The sequence below is a fragment of the Rattus norvegicus genome, chromosome X (genome assembly GCF_021556685.1).
Source record: "Rattus norvegicus strain SHRSP/BbbUtx chromosome X, alternate assembly SHRSP_T2T, whole genome shotgun sequence".
Classification (NCBI taxonomy): domain Eukaryota; kingdom Metazoa; phylum Chordata; class Mammalia; order Rodentia; family Muridae; genus Rattus; species Rattus norvegicus.
This window is the reverse complement of record NC_141554.1, coordinates 123,695,622-123,711,136: the sequence shown is the minus strand read 5'-3', so window position 1 is coordinate 123,711,136 and position 15,515 is coordinate 123,695,622. Positions and strand designations below refer to the sequence as shown.

General features: G+C 41.4%; 1 pseudogene; it reads right to left on the bottom strand.

Annotated features, from left to right (window-relative positions):
• Positions 1–1,298: 1,298 nt before the first annotated feature.
• LOC147998342 (WW domain-binding protein 11 pseudogene) lies at positions 1,299–2,161 on the bottom strand (annotated as a pseudogene).
• Between the last annotated feature and the right edge of the window lie 13,354 nt (positions 2,162–15,515).

Below are 15,515 nucleotides of genomic sequence, written 5' to 3'. Positions count from 1 at the left end.
CTTGACATCTCTGTTCCTGGCTCATTTTTCTTTTTTCTTTTTGAGATTATAATTACAGTATTTGTCTCTTACCCTTTCTCCATACAATCCCTCCTATACTCCTCCTGACTATTCAAATTCATAGACACAATTTTTAATTTGTCATTTGGGTCTTTTGCTCTTCCCTTTAAAAGTTCTTTACATATTCTGTATGTTAATCCTCTGCCTGAAAAATAACTGGCAGAAAAATCTCTCTACCAGATGCAAAAGAATATATAGCAAATAATGCAGTTTTTACAAAGTACAAAAGAAAGCAAAACAAATGTATACTTGGTGATTGAGATGATGATAACTTTCCAGGGGAGATCAAAGCGGGCTCCTTTGTTCACTGTTACATTTATGAAATTGATTATGTGTGTACTGATGGAAGAGTGAGGGGAAAGGCATGAGGGGCTGTATTCTGAGTGGCTCCCTTTGAGAAAACATATTGCTCATAGGAGTGTATTCCTTTCTATATGGATGTTGTACTTCAATATAAGTTTGAAATTTGATGCAGCTGCATATGTTGGTCCACACTTCTACTCAGCACTCAGGAGGCAAAGCCATGTCGACCTCTATGAGTTCAGGGTCAGCCTGATCTACAGAGCAAGTTCATGGTCACCCAGGGCTACATAGAAACTCTCTTTCCTTCTCCCTCTCCCTCTCTCTCTCACACACCACACCATGGCGAACATGTGATAGATGACATATGTGGTGTATATGCGTGTATACATATATGCTTAGATTATCTTTGCTTCCTTTTATATTTTTTTTGGAAAATTATCTTTAATCCCAGAATCGTATATTTCTTCCCACATACCATGCAATGAATTAGTAAGGGATATTGTAATGTCTTTCAGTACAAGGAAAATATTACAAAATATTTACAGGAAAATATTAAATATAACTCAATCACAAAAGTCAAGTTGGAGTAATCTTTTTCCCTCCAGAATTTTCTACTCTAGTCCCCACTGCACATGAGTGAAAACAAGAAACTGAGACCTCCCTTACAGAATTCCCAAAATAGAGAGGGGATGAGACGGAGGATGTGGTGGTGTCAAAGGGCACAGGGGTTGGCAGCGTTCATTCCTTCACGTCCTGGTCGATTATAAAGAAACGCGTTGTGTGGGGATTCCAGCAGGCAAACATTAGGAGGCTCCTGGAACGGGACTTGGACAACACCTGACAGTGGACATTGCTCTTCCCTCTAAGTTTAGCAAGAGTCTGTTGTTCCACAATCCAGTCCTCTGGAGAGAAGCCTGTCCTGGCAGGAGACTCTGTCACAGCAGCCCTTCCATCTCTTTCATAAATGCTTCATAAGCATCGTCCTTAGTTTGTGCTGAAGTAGGAAATGAGGGACCCCATCTTGGGGCTGCTTTGGCAATGGACACAGCAGCCTCATCCTCCAACCTTCTTTGGAAAACAATAGCATCTTTATTCTCACGTCCCACTCTCAGTGCAGTGGGCAGGAACCGTGTGATGTCTGCCTTGGGATTAGAGATCTGGGGCTTGGCACTGATGGTCACTGTGGCTTTCTTCTCCATGGTGACTACACTTCCACCTTCTGCCTTTGGTCCCTGAATGAGGCTGGGCAGGGCAATCAACACCCCTGGGTTGGGCAAGAGACCTGTTGGATAAAGGGAAGGTGGAGCAAGTTCAAGAGGAGGCACCAAGGATGGGCAATCATCCCAGGATGAGGAGGGATCCCTGGAAGTACAGGAGGAAGCCTTGGCAGAGGTCCTTGCAGGGGCTGAGGGGGTAGACCTGGAGGAGGACCTGGGGGAGGGCCAGGAGGTCTGCCTGGAGGAGGTCCTTGAATTCCTGGCATTCCAGGTGGTCTCAGGAATGCAGTAGCCCTTGGAGGTGGCCCAGGAGGAGGGCCTGTAGGTGGTCCAGGAGGTAGAAGAGGTGGTGGTCCTGGCATGGGAGGTGCTTGTGTCTGAGGAGGAATGGACTGTGGAGGAGCCTGGTGTTGTGAAGAGGCAGCAGTTGTGCCCTCAGAGTGGGAATCTTCTTTATCCTGCTTCTGTGATTGTTTCCCCACTTCAGGATCTTTAGAGTCTTGCTCATCCTGCTCCTCTGAAAATTGCTCTACTCCCCGTCCTTCCTCGGGGATTTCCTGACCTGACATTCGCAGCACCATGGCTTGAAGAGGAGTCAGCTCCTTTATGTTGTTCTTCCTTGATTTCCCAGGCTTATCAGCACATCGCTCCCTCAGATATATGCGTGTATACATATACGCTTAGATTATCTTTGCTTCCTTTTATATTTTGTAAAAATCATTTGCTGTGCATTCTTTTGCATCTGGCTCCTTTGTTCAACATTGTATTTATGAAGCCTCTTCACAGGGTTACATGTAGTTGTAAATAATTTTTGTCACCGAGCAATATTCACTTTGGGCCTCTTGAAGATTATTATATCGTTAAATTTTATTTTTCACTATAAAAGTAATGTGTGTAATAATATAGCAAAACGCAAATGATCATTGGTGCCCTTGTTTGAGGCAGTCTTTAGAACAAAAGGATTTTTTGGGGCCACAAGATGGCAGCATTAGCTACTGTTCTAGTTTGCCTTCTATGATTAAACACGGTGACTTTAAACACTTTCTATTGGCCTTACACAGTTAAAGGTTTATTTGACTTACACAGTCCCAGGTCACAGTCCATCACCGAGTAGAGTAAGAACAGAAATTCAAGTAGGAACTGAATCAGAAACCATGAAGGAATGGTGAATCCTGACTCTCACTAGCTTGTGTCCAGAAAGTGTTCTTTTTTAAAAATTACTTTATTTGTATTTACTTATTTATTTTTTAACTTATTTATTTTACATCCTGCTCACTGCCCCCTTCCAGTCACCTCCTCCCATAATCCTTCCTCCCTTGCCTTCTTCCCTTCTCATCTGAGCAGGTGGGGCCCCCTGAACAGTCCCCCACCCTTATACTTCAAGTCCAGAGAGCTTTCTTACACAGCCCTGAACCACCTGCCCTGGGGTAGCAGAGCGGATGGTAGGATAGCCCCTCCTCCATCAGTTAGCAATCAGGAAAGCACTGCAAAGTCAGGCCCCCAGTCCAATCTGAAAGAAGCTTCCACCCACTGAAACTTCCGCCTGTGACTGGTCTGTGTCAAAAGCTTATCAGAGGGAAACCAGAACTCACAGTGACTGGGAGAAAGGTTTGATTGATTTATGTTCTGGATAAAAGTGAAAAACAGAGCAGGCTTTGTTTCAACCTTTACAAGTGAAAATGACCTTCCCTTCTTCCTGCCCTCTCCCTCTTCCCTCCCACCACTCTGTAAGACATGGTCACAAGTAACTCACACTGGCCTCTAACTCACCCAGTAGCCAAAAATAACCTTGAAGTTATGAGCTCCTTGCCTTCACTTCCTGTGTTCTGGGACTATAGGTTATACAAACCGAGACCTGGTCATATGTGGTGCTGTTGACAGAACCCAGGGCTTCTTGCAAGGTAAGCAAGCCCTCTACTAAAGCCACGTTATCCAGTCCTTGAAAAATATTTTCATTGTGTGTTTTTTTGTGTGTATTAGAAAGTAAGAGAAGCTTCAAAACATGTTCATAGCAGAAGTCTTCATTTATCTAACTTATTGTTTTACTTGTCAAGGATCATATTTCATGATAAGAGTGACAGGGCTAGTCCAGTTCTACAGTTTACAAGTGAGAGGGTGAAAACCCTGTGGGAAAAGTTAAGTCTGGATGGTCCTTAGGGTCACAGAGTTGGTAGAGTATAGACCCAGCTTCTATGTGAGCTTCTATCTTCTAACTATGGGAAGGAAAATAATCTTGCTTAATTTGAAAGTCCTGGAGAGTGGAAATAGAGTGTATGGTGTTGCCCTGTTCATCTACTTCTCAAAGTACTCACCAGAACTACTTTGACAAAGTAAACGATTGAAGCAATTTTCTGATTCATTTGAGCTAAAACCCCATTGCGTAGCCATAGCCTTTAAATATATGTGGTGTGTCTATAGAGTGATGTGACCAGTTTCCACAAACCACACAAGAAAACTGGGCACGCTATTATAAATTCATACTGAGTGCTCTGAATTTTCCATGAGTACAGGGGACAGGAAATCCAGAAATAACCCCCAAACTTGTTTTGAAACTAATTTCTGCCTCCACCTTCAACAAACCTTTTGCAAAGGGCCAGCAAAAAGAAACCAAATGTGCTTATCCGTGCCACCACGTTTCTTCCTATCTCTTCTCTTGTGCCTGCTTATTTCATCATCCAGTCTACTGATGCTAATACCAAGAAAAAATATGAAATAAAAAAGTCAAACAGAAAGGGGTATTTTAAGGATATCACGAATGAAAATTGTCTACTCGTGGAGTAAGAGAAACAACAGACCCTTGGTCTTGATGACTGATGTGAGAAGAAGACAAATTTGTCGATTTCTCTCCTTGTTCAGGATGCCAACAGCTTTGCTCCTCAATGTGCTATCCAGGTCCTAGCAGCAGGACCTTGAGGGTGGGTGACAGATGTAGGAGCTGAGGACATTATGCCATACCTTAATGAAAGGTGAAGTAAACTGTAAATGCTCACAGAGAAAAGTTGAATGTGAAAGCATAGTCATTATTTGCATATGGGATGTTTCCTCAAAAAGCTCATGTGTTGAGGGTTTGGTGAGCTTGTGATGTTACTGAGAGCTGACTGGGTGGAATATGAGGGTATGACTATAGCAATGCATGAATCCATTGATGAATTTATAACTGAGTGGGCCATTAGGAAGTGGGGACTAGTTGGAGGAAGTAAATCAGCATGGGTGTGTCTTTGAAAGGTGTGTCTTATTCACAGTCTCTTTCTATGTCTCCATCTCTGCTTCCTGGATACAGGAGCTCATCAGCAGTCTTCTGCAATAGCACTCCACCATAAGTCTGTTTTGTTATAGCCCTAAAAGCAGTAGAGTCAGCCCACCATGAACTGAAATGTCTGAAACCATGGGCCCAAATAGATTCTGTAGAATCAGATGGTCAATGTTACTAGAGTCCCAGACTTTAGGGAATAAAGATCCTCAGAAGCCTACTAGTCCAGTCTCATTTTACTCATAAAAAGACTGAATCTCAAAGTGGGAAGTGATTTGTAAAATTTGCTAAGCTAGCAAGTCCCAGAAGCATGGAGAGAAGCTTGGTTTTCCACGTTGTAATTTAGCTATATTCATCAAACTCTATATCGGTGCTACATGCAACAATGTGAATGCAAGTGACTATGGGATCTTTTGCAAGAAGCCACTAATGATAAGGAACATCAACTAATGAGATGGCTTTTCACTGATATCACAAAATACCCAAGAAATAACCTTAGGGGGAGGGAAATAGCTCTATTTTTGCTATCTTAGGTTTATGACTGAAAATCAGGTGACAGGATTTCCCCATTCAGTTTTCCCCAACCTCAATGGCCCTCTGGAGTCCTCTGAGATGGGTGGCTATGACTGTCAGCATTCCTAAGGTCTCAGAGTGAGTTCATGGGAGGTGACAAGAGAAAGCATCTGTGCTGCTGAGGAGGAGGGAACAGCAGACTATGTCTCCTGGTAAATTCTCTGGATAAGGAGAGACAAGTACAATCTCAGAAGCAGACCCTAGTACAGCTGACACACATTGCAAGGCCACTAGGAAGTATCAATTTTTACCCTTAGTGTTAATTTTCCTCTTTCTATTCTTCCCTCTCTGCAATCAAGTCAACTTTTTCTTACTACCTTAGTGTTTGGCCATGGTCTCAGTTTTGAAAAGTAAGCTAAAAAGAGATAGAAGAGAGGCCATTCCAGAAAGCCAAGGTTATGTTATGTATGAAGGGTATGTCATTGGTATGGCATCTTGCATCCCTGTCTTAGATGATATAGAGGGGGAAAAGCCAAGTATTTTTCTTCACCTCTGTTTATCAAAATTATACAGGGACTGCTCTCTACCAATCTCCACCTTTCCAGTGGACACCAACAAAGTGCCTTATACTTTAGCTCAATTATGACATTATCTACAAGGATAAAGTATCAGATTACACAAACGAATGCCTCAGAGTCACAAAAGTATGCCCACCTATTTCAGGTGCCAATCACAAGTAGTATCTTATCTCCTGCACTTTGACTATAAAGTGGGGTGTCCCTGGTTCATGATACAGTAGTGCAGTAGCATCATAAACATTGGGGAAGGAACTAACCACTATCTGATTATAGTTAACTCCATTCCCAGAACTGGAACCCCTACCTGATACTGCTCTGGTGGCCAAGAATCTGAGACCAGATAGCAGGTAGGCCTGGTGGAAGACAAAATTCTATTGTTCTGCTTAAGTAACACAACAATAAAATGAGTCCTAATGACACTCTGCTATACTCATAGACCAGTGACTTGCTCAGCTATCATTAGAGTAGCTTTGTCTTGAAGCAGATGGCGACTAATACAGAAAACCACAACTGGACAATGTGCATGCAGAGAGTGAGAAACTTTGAAACATTCAGCACTAAATAGAACATCTTCATCAAATCCTTCCGCTTAGGGTTGAGGGAACTCTGTGGAAGAGAAGGAAGAAGGACAGTTAAGATCCAGAGGGGATGGAGGACACCAAGGAAACAGAACATTGCAGACACAGCAGGACCGATAGACAGATGAACTCCCAGAGACTGTGGAATCATGCACAGGATCTGCATAGGATCAAGTCAGTGAGAATTCCAGTGCTGAAAGGGGGGTGTGGATACAATCTTCCATTCCTAACCAAGAAGCTATCTCCAATTGACAACCACTTGTGAAAGAAAACTTGGTTTTCTCCAATGGAATCTCACAGAGTGTATAAACCACACTTAAGGGCAGACTCCATGGCTAGCCATAGATAGTCAACACAAAGTTAATCCAATGGTGTTTTGTGGATTTTTTTTTTTTTGGTCTCATATTACTTTGGGCATTTATTTTTTTGTATTACTGGACTTTGGCTTGGATATTACCACTTCCAAAATTGTGTTTTTAATGGGTTTTCTCCCTCTCTCTCTCTCTCTCTCTCTCTCTCTCTCTCTCTCTCTCTCTCTGTTTCTTGTGATGTTTCATTTATTAAAATACTATTATTCAGATTTATTTGCTTTTATATTTGGCTTTTTTCTGAAGAGAGAAAGAAAGCATAGAGCTAGATGGTTGGGGATGTAGGGAGGATCTAGGAGGAGATGAAGGTGGGGAAACTGTTCAAAATATATTGCAGTAATTTTCAAAACAAATAAATAAATTACGATGTCCCATCACTTCTTTCTCAGATCATTAATCAGCGAGAAAAGTTCATAGAACCAGGGAGGGTCAGTGAGATGGCTCAGCAGGTAAAGGCTTTGCTGCCAACCTTGCTGAGTTGTGTGCAATTCCTAAGACCCACATGGCACAGGGAGAGATCTGACTCTTTCAGGCTGTCCTTTGCCTGGCACACAGGGCTATGACATATCCATACCCACATGTTTACAGACCACACTCACACACACACATGTGCACATGCTCATGTGTTCACATGCACACAAACACATATACACACTGAGAATTGACCCTTAAAGTTGTTCTCTGACCTCTACATACACATACAGACAAGTATGTACACACATCATACAAACATATCATACAGGCACATACATACAAAGATTAAAAATAGAGAGGGGAATTTAGAGATGGCTCAGAGGTTGGGAAGACTTGTTATTTTTGTAGAGAATCTGCGTTCAGTTCACGCACCCACACGGAAGCTCATGATTGTAACTACAGATCATATGGATCTAATGTCCTCTTCTGACCTCTGAGGGCATTAGGCACATATACACATGGCGTACAGACATACTAGCAGGCAGAACTCTCACACACCTAAAATCAATAAATCTAAAGACAATTAAAAAAAGAAAGTACACAGATGAACGTCCAGATGAAGGAGAAGGTAGCACAGGTTTGGAAATGCCTTGAAACAGCAGAAACTTCATTGCGTTGGTATGTGTTTGCCAACTGGGAAACTCTAGATTCTGCCTTTGTGTGTATAGATATGAGTGTGGAGATGTTATTACACAGATACAATTGATTACACCATTGTCATTGATTAACTCAGACTTCAGCTTTTCTTCTCTCTTGGGAGATTGAAAGATGAGCTTAAGTTTTTTGTTTCTTTTACCTTTATTAACTTGAGTATTTCTAATTTACATTTCGAGTGTTATTCCCTTTCCCAATTTCCGGGCCAACATCCCCCTAACCCCTCCCACTCCCCTTCTATATTGGTGTTTCCCTCCCCATCCTCCCCCCATTACTGCCCTTCCCCCAACAATCATGTTCACTGGGGGGTTCAGTCTTGGCAGGACCAAGGGCTTCCCCTTCCACTGGTGCTCTTACTAGGCTATTCATTGCTACCTATGAGGTTGGAGTCCAGGGTCAGTCCACGTATAGTCTTTGGGTAGTGACATAGTCCCTGGAAGCTCTGGTTGCTTGGCATTGTTGTTCATATGGGGTCTCGAGCCCCTTCAAGCTCTTCCAGTTCTTTCTCTGATTCCTTCAACGGGGGGTCCTATTCTCAGTTCAGTGGTTTACTGCTGGCATTCGCCTCTGTATTTGCTGTATTCTGGCTGTGTCTCTCAGGAGCGATCTACATCCGGCTCCTGTCGGTCTGCACTTCTTTGCTTCATCCATCTTGTCTAATTGGGTGGCTGTATATGTATGATCCACATGTGGGGCAGGCTCTGAATGGGTGCTCCTTCTGCCTCTGTTCTAAACTTTGCCTCCCTATTCCCTGCCAAGGGTATTCTTGTTCCCCTTTTAAAGAAGGAGTGAAGCATTCGCATTTTGGTCATCCGTCTCGAGTTTCATGTGTTCTGGGCATCTTGGGTAATTTGATCATGTGGGCTAATATGAACTTATCAATGAGTGCATACCATGTATGTTTTACTGTGATTGGGTTACCTCACTCAGGATGATATTTTCCAGTTCCATCCATTTGCCTATGAATTTCATAAAGTCATTGTTTTTGATAGCTGAATAATATTCCATTGTGTAGATGTACCACATTTTCTGTATCCATTCCTCTGTTGAAGGGCATCTGGGTTCTTTCCAGCTTCTGGCTATTATAAATAAGGCTGCTATGAACATAATGGAGCACGTGTCTTTGTTATGTGTTGGGGCATCTTTTGGGTATATGCCCAAGAGAGGTATAGCTGGGTCCTCAGGTAGTTCAATGTCCAATTTTCTGAGGAACCTCCAGACTGATTTCCAGAATGGTTGTACCAGTCTGCAATCCCAACAATGGAGGAGTGTTCCTCTTTCTCCACATCATTGCCACCATCTGCTGTCACCTGAGTTTTTGATCTTAGCCATTCTCACTGGTGTGAGGTGAAATCTCAGGGTTGTTTTGATTTGCATTTCTCTTATGACTAAAGATGTTGAACATTTCTTTATGTGTTTCCCAGCCATTCGGCATTCCTCAGCTGTGAATTCTTTGTTTAGCTCTGAACTCCATTTTTCAATAGGGTTATTTGTCTCCCTGCAGTCTAACTTCTTGAGTTCTTTGTATATTTTAGATATAAGGCCGCTATCAGTTGAAGGATTGGGAAATATCTTTCCCCAATCCGTTGGTTGTTGTTTTGTCCTAACCACAGTGTCCTTTGCCTTACAGAAGCTTTGCAGTTTTATGAGATCCCATTTGTCTATTCCTGATCTTAGAGCATAAGCCATTGGTGTTTTGTTCAGGAAATTTTCTCCAGTGCCCATGTGTTCCAGATGCTTCCCTAGTTTTTCTTCTATTAGTTTGAGTGTATCAGGTTTGATGTGGAGGTCCTTGATCCACTTGGACTTAAGCTTTGTACAGGGTGATAAGCATGGATCGACCTGCATTCTTCTACATGCTGACTTCCAGTTGAACCAGCACCATTTGCTGAAAATACTATCTTTTTTCCATTGGATGGTTTTGGCTCCTTTGTCAAAAATCAAGTGACCATAGGTGTGTGGGTTCATTTCTGAGTCTTCAATTCTATTCCACTGGTCTATCTCACTGTCTCTATACCAATATGTTGCAGTTTTTATCACTATTGCTCTGTAATATTGCTTGAGTTCAGGGATAGTGATTCCCCCAGAAGCCCTTTTATTGGTGAGGATAGTTTTAGCTATCCTAGGTTTTTTGTTATTCCTGATGAATTTGCAAATTGCTCTGTCTAACTCTTTGAAGAATTGGATTGGTATTTTGATAGAGATTGCATTGAATCTGTAGATCGCCTTTGGTAAAATGGCCATTTTTACTATATTAATCCTGCCAATCCGTGAGCATGGGAGATCTTTCCATCTTCTGAGGTCTTCTTCAATTTCTTTCTTCAGAGTCTTGAAGTTCTTATTGTACAAATCTTTTACTTGCTTGGTTAAAGTCACACTGACGTATTTTATATTATTTGGGTCTATTATGAAGGGTGTTGTTTCCCTAATTTCTTTCTCAGCTTGATTCTCTTTTGTATAGAGGAAGGCAACTGATTTATTTGAGTTAATTTTATACCCAGCCACTTTGCTGAAGTTGTCTATCAGCTTTAGTAGTTCTCTGGTGGAACTTTTGGGATCACTTAAATATACTATCATATCATCTGCAAATAGTGATATTTTGACTTCTTCTTTTCCAATCTGTATCCCCTTGATCTCCTTTTATTGTCTGATTGCTCTGGCTAGAACTTCAAGAACTATATTGAATAAGTAGGGAGAAAATGGGCAGATTTGTCTAGTCCCTGATTTTAATGGTATTGCTTCAAGTTTCTCTCCATTTAGTTTAATTTAGCAACTGGTTTGCTGTATACGGCTTTTACTATGTTGAGGTATGGGCCTTAAATTCCTATTCTTTCCAGGACTTTTATCATGAAGGGGTGTTGAATTTTGTCAAATGCTTTCTCAGCATCTAATGAAATGATCATGTGGTTCTGTTCTTTCAGTTTGTTTATATAATGGATCACGTTGATGGTTTTCCGTATATTAAACCATCCCTGCATGCCTGGGATGAAGCCTACTTGATCATGGTGGATGATTGTTTTGATGTGCTCTTGAATTCGGTTTGCCAGAATTTTATTGAGTATTTTTGCGTCGATATTCATAAGGGAAATTGGTCTGAATTTCTCTTTCTTTGTTGTGTCTTTGTGTGGTTTAGGTATAAGAGTAATTGTAGATTCGTAGAAGGAATTCGGTAGGGCTCCATCTGTTTCAATTTTGTGGAATAGTTTGGATAATATTGGTATGAGGTCTTCTATGAAGGTTTGATAGAATTCTGCACTAAACCCATCTGGACCAGGGCTCTTTTCGGTTGGGAGACCTTTAATGACTGCTTCTATTTCTTTAGGAGTTATGGGGTTGTTTAAATGTTTTATCTCTTCCTGATTTAACTTTGGTACCTGGTATCTATCTAGGAAATTGTCCATTTCCTGAAGATTTTCAAGTTTTGTTGAATATAGCCTTTCATAGTAAGATCTGATAATTTTTTGAATTTCCTCTGAATCTGTAGTTATGTCTCCCTTTTCATTTCTGATTTTGTTAATTTGGACACACTCTCTGTGTCCTCTCATTAGCCTGGCTAAGGGTTTATCTATCTTGTTGATTTTCTCAAAGAACCAACTTTTGGTTCTGTTAATTCTTTCTATGGTCCTTTTTGTTTCTACTTGCTTGATTTCTGTTCTGAGTTTGATTATTTCCTGCCTTTTGCTCCTCCTGGGTGTATTTGGTTCTTTTTGTTCTAGAGCTTTTAGGTGTGCTGTCAAGCTGCTGACATTAAATTCTAAGAAGTCTTTAGTTTCTTTCTTTATTTCTTCCTTGACCAGGTTATCATTGAGTAGAGCATTGTTCAACTTCCACGTATATGTGGGCGTTCTTCCCTTATTGTTATTGAAGACCAGCTTTAGGCCGTGGTGGTCTGATAGGACGCATGGGATTATGTGTATCTTTCTGTATCTGTTGAGGCCTGTTTTATGACCAATTATATGGTCAATTTTGGACAAAGTAGCATGAGTTGTTGAGAAGAATATATATCCTTTTGCTTTAGGATAGAATGTTCTATAAATATCTGTTATGTCCATTTGGTTAATGACTTCTCTTAGTCTGTCTATGTCTCTGTTTAATTTCTGTTTCCATGACCTGTCCATTCATGAGAGTGGGGTGTTGAAATCTCCTACTATTATTGTGTGAGGTGCAATGACCCCCAGTGTAGGGGAATATGGGGGGCAGTAAGGGGGATGTATGGGGGGAATACATGTATGGGAGAGGGGGAGGGGGGATTGAGGCTTATGGACAGGAAACCAGGAAGGGGAATAACATTTGAAATATAAGTAAAGAAATATATCTAATAAAAATATTTAAAAAAGAAATTTATTCTGAACTTTGCTGAGTGATTCTTTTGTTCACATGGTGTAAAGTGAGGTTATTCAAGTGTACTTAGTGATAGATAAGATTGTATGAAAATTCAAGATTGTATCATTGCATTCGCCTTTCTGCTGCCTTGGTGCAGATGGCTATAAGACTGGATTTAGTTGAGATACTATTATCAGAACAATTAAGCTTCTTACATGGAAATTGTTTTCCCTTACACAGAGTATCTTAGAAGAAGCAAGTGGATGTTGGATAGCTTTTTATACCCTAACAACGGAAGTCGTGTACTATAATTATTGCCGTTCTGTGCTGCCTGAAATAGTTACAGACTCACCTTCATACAAGGGGTGGCAATGTAGACCTTGTTTCTGAATGCAAGGACTGGTAATGACTCTGAGGGTATCTTTATAAAACTCTACAATATCTAATAGCTATATAGTACTGTGGGAACTCTAGAGCAGAATAATTACACTGCTAAAGATGTCTTTTCCCAATGTAGTTTGGAGACCACACAAAATTACAAGCTCTCTTGTTGTTCCAACCTTGGCCTACTTAATTGCATGTATATTTAGTGGCCGAAGCAGCTTTGGGTTAGAGGTTACACCTAGGAAACTGGCATACAGAGCAAGGATATTCAAGGATGCTCAGGGAACATGACAGACTGCTTTTGTTATTGATTTAGTAAAATAAATTGATCCACAAAATTGATTACATTATACCATTCATCCCATTTTAGAAGTTCACTACAGATAATTTGATAATTACATTGCTTGGACTAATAAAAGGTACAGTTATTTTTCACATCAAGAAATTAGGCTACATAAAAATAATCCACACAAACAGAGTATACTCTGGTTTTTATCTACCTTGTGTGAGACAAAAATCTTTCGATGTAGCATGAGCTGACAGTCCTTCAGCTTCAGCCTCTGAGTGCTGGGATTAAAAGTGTCTGTCACCATTTCTGTCAGCAATTCACATCTTCTTTTCGTTTAAAAGAAGGTGAGCAGCGACACAGAATTAGGTGTGCATGATCTCTCTTTCCTGTTTCCCAGACTCTTCTCTTTGTAGAACATACACATGGGCTGTCTCCTTTCCACTAGTTCTACTCAGATTTCCAAGAGATGTGGAATTGTTTCTTACTCCATTAGGCCCCTGGGATCAGAAATGATGAAAAGAATATACCATGTAGAAAACGGCGATCAAAAGGAGACAAGTGAAAACAGTTTGTTTATTAGTTTGTCTTAGGAATGCATTTTCCTTACTTTACCCCAGCAGAGTGATCTAGTCGTGTGGAGGATAATCTTGAACTGAAAGACTCTCAGATTGAGGAGACTCTTGCTCCAATCCTGAGGACACCCACCACCCCACAAACATGTGGGACTCAGTCTTGATGTAAAAAGAAGAGGTTTACTTTGGGATACCAATGCATTGGGGCTCAACACGGTCCTCACGCAGGAGGGATGTGAAGAGCCTCTAACAACAGAAATGGACAGCTTAAATAGTCATTTAAGATTACACAGTTTCCAAGACGGATGATCAAAATGTGAATGCTTCACTCCTTCTTTAAAAGGGGAACAAGAATACCCTTGGCAGGGAAGAGAGAGGCAAAGTTTAGAACAGAGACTGAAGGAACACCCATTCAGAGCCTGCCCCACATGTGGCCCATACATATACAGCCACCCAATTAGACAAGATGGATGAAGCAAAGAAGTGCAGACCGACAGGAGCCGGATGTAGATCGCTCCTGAGAGACACAGCCAGAATACAGCAAATACAGAGGCGAATGCCAGCAGCAAACCACTGAACTGAGAATAGGACCCCCGTTGAAGGAATCAGAGAAAGAACTGGAAGAGCTTGAAGGGGCTCGAGACCCCATATGTACAACAATGCCAAGCAACCAGAGCTTCCAGGGACTAAGCCACTACCTAAAGAGTATACATGGACTGACCCTGGACTCTGACCTCATAGGTAGCAATGAATATCCTAGTAAGAGCACCAGTGGAAGGGGAAGCCCTTGGTCCTGTTAAGACTGAACCCCCAGTGAACTAGACTGTTGGGGGGAGGGAGGCAATGGGGGGAGGGTTGGGAGGGGAACACCTATAAGGAAGGGGAGGGGGGAGGGGGATGTTTGCCCGGAAACCGGGAAAGGGAATAACACTCAAAATGTATATAAGAAATACTCAAGTTAATAATAATAATAATAATAATAATAATAATAATAATAATAATAAAAGATTACACAGTTTCACTAGCTCAGCTATTTCGGTGCCAAGGATAACTGACTAGGCAGATATTTCTCATCCTGGAGTTCCTGGGACAATGCCGCAACCATATCAACGCAGCCATTTCAGTACCAAAGACGTCTGACTTGATATATGTTTTCCCGTCCTGGGGTTCCCAGGACAAGGACCAAGGATATCTGACTTGGCAGATGTTTCTCTCCTGGAGTTCCCAGGACAAGGCTATAGCTATGTCAGCACAGCCATGCCAGTACCAAGGACATCTAACTTGATATAGGTTTTCTCATCCTGAGGCACACTCTATAGTGGTCAGTCAGCTTCCCGGAGATGTTTCCTGCCTTGTAATTGCCCTGCAGTAAATACGATCTATACCATCTGTTCTTATGGTCGGGCAGCTTCCTAGAGAGTGGGTGGGAATGTGCTTTCTGGTCTATTGTCTAACGTCTAGGGGCTAAGCAAGGGCCAGCTTAAAAGATTCTCATTCTTAAGAAATGGTTGCACTAATATCAAACGGGGATCTTTCAGAACTTTGGGCCCTTGTGCCTTAACCTCCTAAAATGCTGAGATTATAGGTGTGTGCCATTGTCCCCAGTTTATGTGTAGTGTGGATCAAACTCAGTGTTTGTTAGTTAAGCACTCTAGCAACTGAGCCATACCCCTGATCCCTCCATTTCCTTGTTTTTAAAATTCAAACTTCTACAAATTTTACAAAACAATTTATTTTGATTATTGATTTTTTTTGAGGGGGAATATCTGTGTATAATGTCACACACAGGGGAGGTCAAAGGACAAATTTTGGGACTCAATTCTTATGTTCCATCATGAGGATTGATTTTAAGTTGATGCATACATGATCATGGACTCTATGCAGGTGAGGGCCTAGTCTTTACTTCTCTACAGTTAAAGGGCGGGCCACTACTCTCTCTCTGATTACTTTGT